This window comes from Papio anubis, chromosome 11 (genome assembly GCF_008728515.1).
Source record: "Papio anubis isolate 15944 chromosome 11, Panubis1.0, whole genome shotgun sequence".
In the NCBI taxonomy this organism is placed as follows: Eukaryota; Metazoa; Chordata; class Mammalia; order Primates; family Cercopithecidae; genus Papio; species Papio anubis.
Genome location: NC_044986.1, coordinates 46,371,286 through 46,384,296, shown reverse-complemented (window position 1 = coordinate 46,384,296; position 13,011 = coordinate 46,371,286).

Here is a 13,011-nt window from a genome sequence, read left to right as displayed (position 1 = left end):
CATTGTTTGGCAGGTGATTTTTATACCCTTCCTGACGATGCTGGTTCAATTTAACATACTGGTCTAATTTGTTTTTAATCCCAAACCCAATTAATAATACAAAAGTAATACATATTCATTCTAGAGTATTTGGAAAATATAGCTAATCCCAACAACCAATCAGAGATAACTACTTATCTTTTTCCTTTCAGTCGCTTTTTATATACACATACACTTAAACCTATCTCTTTATCAAATTTTGATCAGTTATACACATAGGGAATTGAAATAATCAAATATTTCTATAATTCTTATAAGTAAAAATAGTAATAAAAAATGACATTCAATTTGTACTTGTTTATTCTGGTGTGTGTTTTCCTCTTTTTTTTTTTTTTTTTTTTTTTGCAGTTTTAAAAAATAAACATTTATTTTCTCCCACAGTTTGAGGAATCAAAAAACAGCATTTCTGCGTGGTTCTGCCACCAGGTCTCTCATGAGGCTGCTAGAGCTGTTGACCACAGCTAGACTGTTGTTGGTGAATCTGCTTCCAGGTTCATTCCTGTGGTTGCTGACAGGGCTCCATTCCTCCCTGGCTGGTGGCTGAAAGTTTCAGTTCTCATCGCGTGGGCCTCGCCATAGGGCTTTTCAGAACATGGTAGCTTGCTTCCCCCAGAGTGAGAGCTGTCTTCTGTGTCGCTCGCGCTGGGAGTTGGAGACTGGAGCTGTTCCTATTCGGCCATCTTTTTCTGCCCTCTGTTTTCCTTTTAAAATAATTGCTTAGTTTTCCAGATTGGCCAGCAAAAACTTATTTAATTTATAAAGTTACTGAAATACTCTCTTTTTAAAAATGAAAAAAATATGCTATAATAATTTAATGATTAAACAAAATGAAAAAGGTAATAAAATAGAATAAAATATTTATCTTGAATGTTGGAAATTGAAACAAAGCATATTCAAAGTTCAATTGAATGACTATCAAGTAGTATCTGGAAAGTTTTATAGAAACCTAGTATTTTTATAGATCTTTTTGAATAGAAATACTGGTTATTGGGTTTACTTCACTCAAGAAATCCTTTTGCTTAATAGGAGTATATCACTAATACAGTTAAGTGTTGGTTATTGTATTGTGTTAAGTGTTGGTTATTGTATTTTCACACTGCTATAAAGAACTACTTGAGAATAGGTAATTTATAAAGAAAAAGAGGTTTAATCAACTCACAGTTCTGCGGGGCTGGGGAAACTTACAATCATGGCCGTAGGTGAAGGAGAAGCAAGACACATCTTACATGGTGGCAGGAGAGAGTAAAAGAGCGAGGGGGGAGTTGCCACACTTTAAAACTATCAGATCTTGTGAGAACTTACTCACTATCATGAGAAGAGCAAGAGAGAAATCTGCCGCCATGATCCAATCACCTCCCACCATGCCTTTCCTCCAACATGTGGGGATTACAATTTGAGATGAGATTTGCATGAGGACACAGAGCCAAACCATATCAGTTGTATAGATTGAATATTGAAATATTGAGTCATATATTGAATACTGAAATATATGTAATTCTTAAATTATGAACACTTAGCTGGCAAATGTTCTTATATGTGAATGGCTCATTAAGCTTTAGTTTTCCTATTCACTGTTGCTGCTCTGGATGACAATCTTGCTATCCATGCAGACAGCACCACCTATTGGCCAGCACCCAGGGCCCACTCTGAGTGATTTCCTTACCACCTTTTCTTTTTCTCAAGGTCCTCATGGCCCTGCACTGCTTGAGTACTTGTTTTTCACTGCTGGGAATCAGTTTGTTTGACTGAAGACTGTCACACATATCCACACATTCTTTAAAATCCCTTTCTTCTTCTTACACTTCTCTTCCAAAGCTTGCCTGGTTACCTTAATTGAATCTCACTCTCTCTCTCTCTTTCTCTCTTCCATCCTTCTGTCCTTCCTTTCTTCCTTCCTTCCTTCCTTCCTTCCTTTCTTCCTTTCTTTTCTTCCTTCCTTCCTTCCTTCTTTCCTTCCTTCCTTCCTTCTTTCCTTCCTTCCTTCCTTCCTTCCTTTCTTTCTTTCTTTTTCTTTCTTTCTTTCCTTCCTTCTTTCTTTCCTTCTTTCTTTCTTTTCTTTCTTTTTTCCTTCTCTCTCTCTCCTTCTTTCCTTCCTTCCTTCCTTCCTTCCTTCTTTCCTTTCTTTTTTTGAAAGAGGGTCTTTCTCTGTTGCCCAGGCTGAAGTGCAGTGGCATGATCTCGGCTCACTGCAGCCTTTACTTCCTAGGCTCAGGCAATCCTCCCACCGCAGCCTCCCAAGTAGCTGGGACTACAGGCATGAGCCGCCATGCCTGGCTAATTTTTTTATTTGTTGTAGAGACAGGGTTTCACCATCTTGTCCAGGCTGGTCTTGAACTCCTGGGCTTAAGTGATCTGCCCACCTCAGCCTCCCAAAATGTTGGATTACAGGCATGAGCCACTGTGCTCAGCCTCTTTTTCCTTTTATTTTATTTTTTTTCTTTAATATCAAGCTTCTGCTTTGCTTCTTCCATTCTTCTTTCCTGTTTTCTAAGGGATTACTGAAGTGGTTTTTTTCCCCTCTCTTTTTCTTTTTTCTCCTCATACTGGTTTGGAAGTTATATATTTTCTTTGCATTATTTCAGTAGTTGTTACTAAATATTTTTAGTTGAATGCTTCATTATGTTCCCATTCCATCTTTGTTTTTATATTTAGATTTTATTTCACCAAAAAATTTTAAAAACCCATAGTTGAAAATATCAAAAAATATCAAATACCTCCTCATGAGCCTTATATCCCTCCTTCTCCTGAAACAATCCTTTACATTTCTTTTACTGGTCATGTTGGTATCTACTTCCATGTCTCCAAAAAACATTCATTTCTCAATTTCTTATATTTCTCAACTTTCCAGTTTTTGGTATTATCTATTGACTTCCCACTCTAGAAAATGACTGCTCCCACCATACATGTGCCTTCTTTCCTCTTCATGCCCTCACAATACAGTCATATTATGTTTGCGTTTGATATCAAGCAATATATTTACATTAATATAACTATGCACAAACTGTTCACAGCTGAGCCATGTAGGAAACTATGATTAATTTTTCTTTCCTGAGCAGCTTTTTGCTTGCCCTGGAGGTAATTATCTTGTTTTACCATTTGCTTAGTTTTCTATGTACTTATCACTAATTTAATCCCAAATTATTTACCAGTTCTCTAAATCTTCTCTTAAGATACTAAGATTCATTGCTTTCATCTTCCTGACAAAATATCTTTCATTTTTCTGATAGCCTATTGGTCTTTATGCCTGATGCACAAGACAAAAACCTGTCACCTTGGGACTTGCCCTCCCCGTCATTCCGGCCTCAGTGTCTTACTCTACTGCATATATCTTCCAACCCAGGTGTATCTCCTGGGTGTGTTGCCCTGATCTTCCACTTTCTTGGTTTAATTTCTTGTTTTGGTGAAGATGATACTGAGCAGCTTAGTTAGAGAACCGTGATGTCACTGCATTTAGGTTTTCCTCCTGGGCTGATCAGGTAAGATTCTTCCAATCTCCTGTCAAAAGAGTCAAAGTTGGCTACTACTATTTTAGATCTGGGTTAAGCGAGATAGTGGAGTAGAGAGAGCTGGGCATTCAATATGCATGCATTTTCTTAAGCTGGCTTTGTTCAGTTCAATGCTCCCAACTTCAACTCTGCTTGGGATCCCTAAGCAAGAAACCTGTTCTCTCTCTCCTGTGAATATGCTTCCTGGGAAAGAAAAGGGAAATAGAAGGGGTACCTTTTCATGATTGGAAAGGATCTAGTGATGTGACTGCTTCTTAAATAAACTTTCAACGTGTCATTCTCATTTTAGTCTCTCCTCTTCACCACACTTCCAGAAGAATCTGATGCTGTCAATTGCTGAGACTTGGAGGCTCTTTAGTGTAAAACAAGTTGCTTCTTGGCTTTCCTGCTGCTGGTTTAGTACTTTAATTTGGGAGTTCTGCTAAGTCTTTTCTCACTCATTCATTTTTCCAAAATTGTGTTATTGTTGTTTCTTTTCCCATGGCCCAGGACTTAAAAACTTTCACTGACAAATTAACTGGATTTGGGGAAGACCAAATTTGATATGTGTGTTTAATTTGCTCCCTACATCTGGGAGCTCCATTAAAGTTTTTACAAGCATAACTTGACATAAAGTCTAAATTTAATTAATAGATTTACCCTTCACCTCAAAAATACAAGGGCTTTAGAAATTTTTTTTTTTTTGAGATGGAGTCTCGCACTGTGGCCCAGGCTGGAGTGCAGTGATGCAATCTCGGCTCACTGCAAGCTCCGCCTCCCGGGTTCACGCCATTCTCCTGCCTTAGTCTCCCGAGTAGCTGGGACTACAGGCGCCCGCCACCAAGTCTGGCTAATTTTTTGTATTTTTAGTAGAGATGGGGTTTCACCGTGTTAGCCAGGATAGTCTCGATCTCCTGACCTCGTCATCCACCCGCCTCGGCCTCCCAGAGCTCTGGGATTACAGACGTGAGCAACTGCGCCCGGCCGGGGTTTAGAAACTTTTAATAATAATTACCTCATATTCCCTATTAATGTTTATTGTTTTAATTCTGCCTTTTAAATACATTTCAACTCCAAATTAGCCATTGTTCCCCATTATTGTTGTGTATAAAAGTGCTTATTTAGATATAGCCAGATGTTTATACATTTATACATTTCTTGGTCCACCATTTCTTCTTGCATGTGACTCCTTCCTCTGGGTTCAGTGTTCTTACCACTGAAGTACATCTTTACTGAAGATGCTGTTGGTGCACTGTCCGGAATCTCTTCACTGGGCTAGTGTACTCATCCCTGAGCTGCTGAGAGTGTCGGCTGCTAATAGTTCACACTCTTTCCCTGAGGAGTCCCTTCAAGCCAACAATTTCAGAAAATGCCTGGAAGGTGACAGCCTTCCCCCATGGGTAGCTCACAGCCAATGACTGATTGATATCAGTGTACAGAACTGAGGCAGGTACCTGGGAGGCTGAGGTGGGAAAATGGTTTGAGCCCAGGAAGTCGAGTCTGCAGTGAGCTGTGATCATACCACTGCATTTCAGCCTGGGCAACAGAGCAAGACCCAGTCTTAAAAAAAAATGTAAATACACAAAATAAAATCAATCAATTTAGTGGTTGTATGCCATAAGTTAGATTGAACAAATGATGCATCATCCAGCTTTCGCATACTATTTTAAAGGTGATAACAGAAATTATGAGAGAACTTTAAAACACTTTCTAGTTTAGGCATTACATCCTATGGCCATACACTATAAGGATCATTAAATAGGGTCAAGGTCTTTCTTTTCACTATAAAGTTCTGCTAAGGTCATTCTTTTCATGATAAAGTTTTATCTGAGAGCATGAACAGACTTGCTCTGCATGGAATATATAGCTACCTTGGTGGATGATTTGAGGGAAGTTAAAGAAAGCTTTTTAAATAAAAAATGTCCCGACCTGTCTTAGTCCATTTGCTGCTATAACAACATACAATAGACTGGGTGGTTTATAAACCACAGAATTTTATTTCTCACAGTTCTGGGAGCTGGAAAGTCTAAGAGCAAGGTGCTGTAAGATTCAATGTTTGATAATGGCTTTCTTCCTCATAGACAGCTGTCTTCTCACTCTAATGTCACATGGTAGAAGGGATAAGAGGTGTCTCTTGGGCCTCTTATTTTTCACTCAGGATCTATACTTAACATGCTTCACATGTAGTAGGTGGTTTCCTGTAATCACCTGAGAGCTTCTCTTGTCCACTGCACAGATAGAGCCAGTTTACTGAGATGGCAGTATAGTAGAGACACCTGAGATACATGTAGAGTATTATAGATTTACTGTGACAGAGTATTGCAGAAAAAGAATTTAATTAATGCAGGGCTTGCCATGTGGAAGATGAGTGTTTATGACTCAAATTAGCCTCCCCCAAAATTCGAAGACCGGGGTTTTTATAGGGATTATTTGGTGGACAGGGGCTAGGGAATGGGAAGTGCTGATTGGTTGGGTTGGGGATGAAATCAAAGGGAGTCAAAGCTGTCTTCTTGTGCTGAATCAGTTTCTGGGTGGGGTCACAAAACCAGTTAAGCCAGTTTATCAGTCTGGGTGACACCAGCTGGTCCATCAGAATGAGCATCTGAAAAATACCTCGAACATCAATCTGAGGTTTTACAACAGTGATATTGTCTACAGGAGCAATTGGGGAGATTACGAATCTTGTGACCTCTGGCTATGTGACTCCTGAGTCATAATTTTCAATCTTGTCAGTTTCTAATTTGTCAGTTTTACAAAGTTGATTTCAGTCCCCAAGCAAGGAGGGAGCCGGGAAAGGCTATTGTCATCCTTGCTCTAAGGTCAAACTATTAAGTAAATTCCTCCCGAAGTTAGCTTGGCCTTTGCCTAGGAATAAAGAAGAACAGCTTGGGGATTAGAAGCAAGATGGTCAGCTATGTTAGATTTTTCTTATGGTCATAATTTTGCAAAATTGGTTTCAATCCCACTAATGTTTCCCCACCCCGCTTGCCCTGAAGAAGTTCAAGATTAGAGCATCCCTCCTTATCACACCTCACCTGAGAGCTCTCAGCTTATGAATCATTTTGCTGCCAGTTTGGGGGCAAAAAAAATACCCCTACATTATCTTTCATTGATGGCTGTCATGTTAAAGGAACTCATGTCCATTTAAGAGAACATAACAATTTGAAAAGGGATATCAATTGAACAATGACAGATGGCTCATGCTGATACAAGAATAACAGAAGAAACAGAAGAGCACTTTAATTGAAATGTAATGAAAACTCTCCAGCAGAGAAAATTTGAGAGCATAAAACAATCCCTGAAACTTAAAACACAATTTCAAATGTCAAAATTCAATAGAAAATCTGTGGGGAAAAAGCAGTTATCTGGAAGATTGATTAAGGGAACATTTTACAACACTGTAAATAATATATAATATAAATATATATTTAAATATAAACATATATATTTATATTTAAATATATATGGCTTTTATATGGTTTAAATATTAATATATATTATATCTATAATATATATTTATATTTAAATATAAAGAAATAAAAATAATGCATGAAAAGTTAACAAAAATGAGGGATAGATTCAGGAGACCTTATGCACTTGGATTTCATGAAGAGAGAAAGAGACGGAGGGAGAGCTTTGATTATAAAGGGTAATAAAACTTTCCTGAACTGAAGAAAGATTTCAAGTTTTGAAATGAAAGTGTACTCTATAAGCCAGGCAGCTATAGCTTGTGAGATTTCTGAATTACAAAGATAAGAAGTATATCTTATAAGCTTCAGCTGTTCAGAATCAATTACTATAGCGTTGATTCAAAGTCCTTGTTAGTGGATTATGTCCTCTGTTAATACTTTTACCAGGAACTTTGCACAGCAATAGTTAAAGATCTGAAAACTGTCCTCAGAGGCTGCCCAGAAGAACACGGGGAAAAATTAAAATTTGTGTAGAGAATTAACGGAAGGGATTCCACAGATAAGTTATAATTAGCATGGGCAGGTAATTTGTGGCCACGTTTTAAAAGAGAAAAAAAATTACATTAGCATGAGACTTCCAATCTGTAATATCGAATGCTAAGAGATAGTGCAACAATACCTATAGAGCTTTGAGAGAAAAGATCTATGATTCAAAAATCCTAAATGAAATTCACATTATCATTTACATGTAAAGGCAGAAGAAAATTTTTGAATATGCGTGCATTTATAAATATATCCCCATGTACTCTTTTGCAGGAAACTAAAAGAACATAGAACTGGAATTTACACATCAAAATAGAAAAAGATGACCTGAAGATAAAAGAGATGATAGGATTTTTTTTTTTTTTTTTGGCAGAGTCTTACTCTGTCACCCAGGATTGAATGCAATGGTGGGGTCTTGACTCATGGCTCACTGCAACCTCTGCCTCCCGGATTCAAGCAATTCTCCTGCTTCAGCCTCCCAAGTAGCTGGGATTACAGGCGCCCGCCACCATGCCTGGCCAATTTTTTGTATTTTTAGTAGAGACGGAGTTTCACCATGTTGGCCAGGCTGATCTTGAACTCCTGGCCTCAGATGATCCACCTGCCTTGGCCTCCCAAAGTGCTGGGATTACAGGCATGAGCCTCCACGCCCAGCCAATGGTAGGAATCTTATAGAGGATATGTTGAGAACAAAAGCAATCTGAAGCCACACAGCTTAATAAGTTTAGGAACTGTTTGGTTGGGCATGGTGGCTCACACCTGTAATCCTAGCACTTTGGGAGGCCAAGACAGGAAGATTATTTGAGACCAGGAGTTCAAAACCAGCCTTGCCAACATCACAAGAATCTGTCTCTATATAAAAAATTAAAAATTAGCTGGACATGGTGGCATGTGCTTGTAGCCCTAGCTACTTTGGAGGCTGAGGTGGAAGGATCACTTGGGCCCAGGCATTTGAGCTTATGGTTTCAGTGAGTTATGATCACACCACTGAATTCCAACCTAACGGATGGAGAGAGACTATGTCTCTAAAAATAAAAATAAAAAAGATTAGGAACTATCTGCACCAAGATGACTTTACTATTCCAAGAAATCCTTGCCTAAGAAGGTAAAGTTGCAAAATATTTTTTTGTTTGGAAACTTTCCGATCTATGTATCTGAACAAAAAACTACTCATACAGCCTCATCAGGCTAAACAGCCTTCTTTTCAGAACAGTAGATCACTCAACTGGGTTTTTCAAGTGACTGATTACCTTTCGAGGCTGGCTTTATAGGTCTTGCCTCACTGTATCCAGCAATCCAAACTTTACTCAATCCCGGTCAGGACCCCACACTTCATATTGAAAGACATACCTTAGAACCAGATTCCCCAAACCTTACACATATCCCACCCTTGACACCCTTTTCTGAGGCTACTAAGATTATGTGAAGACAGTCATCTTCCTTACTGCGGTGAGCAATAAACTTAGTTTTTGTTCATCAGTAAACCATTTTGGTGGTTTCTGGAGGAGCCAGCAGTTAGCAATGGCTATAAATCTAAATCTAAAAGCAATTTATAAAAGACTGATGAATCTAGCAACAAAAAAATAAACTGCATGATAAATACCATAAACAAAGTCAAAAGACAACTGACAACCAAGTTAAAAACATGCTTTCAACGTGTATTACAGGAAAAGGGCTAATATTCCTAATATGTAAATAATTCTTAGAAATTAAGAGATCAAGCACCAAGCATCCATTAGAAAAATAGGATAAGGACGTCAATAGACAATTCACACACACAGAAAGAGACACATAAATGGTTTTAACAGCTGTATAGAAACAGAAAGTAGGTCATAACTTTGTTCTGTGAAAAGGCTGTGCACACAAAGCTATTCCTAAATGCTGAAGAAGCCAAGAAACCAAAGAAGGAAGTGAACAAATCCAGTTCATCAGTAATGTGTGATTTATTGAGGAACTTATGGACAGAAGGGTGATCTTGGATGACTGCAAGACAGGTAGATCTCCACACTGTTATTTCCCAGACGCAAGGTTTATATACCATATGGAAAAGGTACACACGCTCCAGCAAAACAATTAAAGGCAACCCTTCAGAACAGGCGAAAATGCTACGTGTGTCCTAACCTATAATTTGTGTGATAATATCAGCGTTGTTTTGTTCTCATACTAGGGACAGTAAATAAAGTAGAAACCAGAAGGTATACATGGGACTGGGTCTAATCAGAAGTCAACATGGTGGATTAGCATCCAAGATGGGGTAAGTTTTGTCTCCACAACCCTAACAAGGCTGTTGAAAAAGTGTCCTTAAATATACATATAATCACTTTTCAAAGTCAAGAAACAATAGATGCTGGTGAGGCTGTGGAGAAAAAGGAATGCTTTTACACTGTTGGTGGAAATGTAAATTAGTACAACCATTGTGGAAGACAGTGTGGTGATTACTCAAGGATCTAGAACCAGAAATACCATTTGACCCAGCAATCCCATTACTGCGTATATACCGAAAGGAATATAAATCATTCTGTTAAAAAGATACATGCATGTGTATGTTTATTGCAGCACTATTCACAGGAGCAAAGACATGGAATCGAACCAAATGTCCATCAGTGGTAGACTGGATAAAGAAAATGTGGTACCCATACACCATGGAATATTATGCAACCGTAAAAAGGAATGAGATCATGTCCTTTGCAGGGACACGGATGAAGCTGGAAGCCATCATCCTCAGCACACTAACACAGTAACAGAAAACCAAACACCTCATGTTCTCACTCATAAGTGGGAGCTGAACATTGAGAACAGATGCACATAGGGAGGGAAATAACACACACCCAGCGCCTGTCATCGGAGTGGGAAGAGGGAGAGCATCAGGATAAATAGCTAATGCATGCAGGGGTTAATACCTGGGTGATGGGTTAATAGGTGCAGCAAACCACCATGGCACATATTTATTATGTAATAAACTTGCATGTACTGCATATGTACACCAGAACTTAAAATAAAATTTTTAAAAAAAGAAAAATACATATTATATACCTATAAAGTTCAAATTCATAACTAGAAAAATGCAGATTAAAAAAATGCTGAGCTATTATTTCTCACCTATCAGATGGGTAAAAATTAAAATAAAATTTTAACTAATAAAATTTAATAATAAATTAAAATATGACAACACATTTTGTTAGCCAGATCTTCGGAAAATAATCACTCTTTTCATCAATGCTAAGGAACACAAACTGCTACAACCCTTCTCAAGGGAAATTTGACAATACCTAATATAACTACATAAGGAGCCCTGTAACCTCACTTATAAAATCTACCCTGAAGATACATATCCAACAATATGAAAAGCATATGTACAAGTTTATTCATTGTAAGATTATGTATAATTGCTAAATATAAGAAACAAATTAAATACTCATATATAGAACAGTGGTTTTTAATAAACTCTAATAATCCACCCAAGACAGTACTATGCAGCTATAAAATAAATGAGGAAGAGCTCTATGCATTCATATGCAGAGATTTCCAAGGTATATTTTTATGTGGAAAGCAAACTACAGAAGAATATCTAGAGTATACTACTCTTCATGTAAAAAAGTATATATAAGAAAATATACATATATCCACATATATGAGGAAAAACATACTGGAAAGTTAAACTAGAAACAAATGAGATTAGTTACCTACAGAAGTTAAGTAGAATCAGTGTGGAAAAATTGGGGAATGAAAATGGGTAGAAATGATTAGGGAGATGTGACACACTCAGAGTATTCCTATATGCATAGCTCTAATTCCTATAAATATGGTAATGTCTCACCCCCCAAAAAAATAAATAATTAAAATTAACGAGGATGTTGGGAAAAGGAAGACCCAAGATGGAATATAAGCAGTAACAAATAAGCCCAACTGTATTATAAATAAATGACATAATTATACTAAATGGGATAAAAAATAAAAGAATTATCTAACGTAACCTGGAGAACATTATTTTAACCATATACTAGAAGGCTGAAAACAAAAAGAACTGTATGAAAATACTGTACTTTAGTAAATTTGTTTTTCTTAGGGTATGGGTTAGTATTTCTGAAACTGCTTTATGTATATACTAGGATTGAGTAATTAAAAAATACACTGTGGATATTGACAGCCAGTTTTCTGTCAGACAAAAGAGTTAAAAATAGGGAAATTGTGAAGTAGCACAAACTCCAGATTGAAATCAGAGCACAAATATCAGTGTGAACTCATGGGTATACATACAGTGAGATCCCACTAGCAATGAGCACAACTAGTTTCCAGATCTTGGTTTCTAAATACATTCTCAATGAAAGGAACCAGAGCTCCTTGGGGAAATGACTAAGTCCAGACCTAGAGCAGGAGGAATGCAAGATAAGCTTAGACTATTTAATGTGCCAGAAAGTAAAGACATGTTCACAAAATAATGGGGGCAAAGTCTATAAGACATACCAGCCAACTTAAAGGAGCTACTAATGCCCAAATTTGGACAATTTGAACAACACAATCAATTGTATGAAAAGCAAGTACAGAAGTGTATCTAGAATATATTACTCTTGATGGCGTTGTTTTACAGTTAACTTTTTTTAATAAGTAGAAGGAGTATACTCTAGAATAATGATAAAAAGTATAGTACAGTAAATACATAAACCAGTAACATAGTCACTTATTATCATTATTAAGTATTATGTACTGTACATAATTGTATGTGCTGTACTTTTCCATGGCTGACAGTGCGGTAGGTTTGTTTACATTAGCATCACTATAATCCTGTGAGCAATATGCTGTGTTACCAGGTTACGAAAGCTACCATGTCACTACACGATAGGAAATTTTCAGTTCAATTATAATCTTATGGGACCACCTACTATCATATATGTGTCCTGCCATTGACCAAAATGTAATTATCAGGTGCATGACTATATAAAAATAGACATATGTAGGACATTCTGATAGGAAAATGCCTGGATATATGAGAAAAAATGCTTTTACCTCTGAAGATCTGAATAAGGGAGGCTAGAGAGAGAGAAAGACTTTTACTCTTCATATAATCTTTTTTAAAAATAATAAACTTTTGAAAATACTGTCAATATTATCCTAGGAAAAATCGTTTTATTTCTGTATTCATTAATTAATTTGGACCCAGCACTGATGAAGTTAAGTTTAACTTTTATTTTAGTTTTTCTCTATTGTTGAGTGAACATTCTTTCTCCCAGTTTCCAATCATGTTCTCTACATTGAGTCATTGCTTGACTCCATTTCCGTATTTGTAGTATCCTGACATCCTTGGTAAGACGATAAACTTCCTTATAAGCAAATTTAGAAGCAATTATTTAATTCAAGCTTGCACAATTTTCTCAAGTCCAGCACGAGTTGTTGCCACATCTAACAACAGCAAAGGAAAGGTTGCAATGCTTACTAGTGATGATTTCTTGAAGAAGAAAAGTCTTACTTAACAATAGAAACCTCTTTCGTCTTGCTGCCCAAGTCGCCAATTTTATATAGGGGAAGTAGTTAAAATC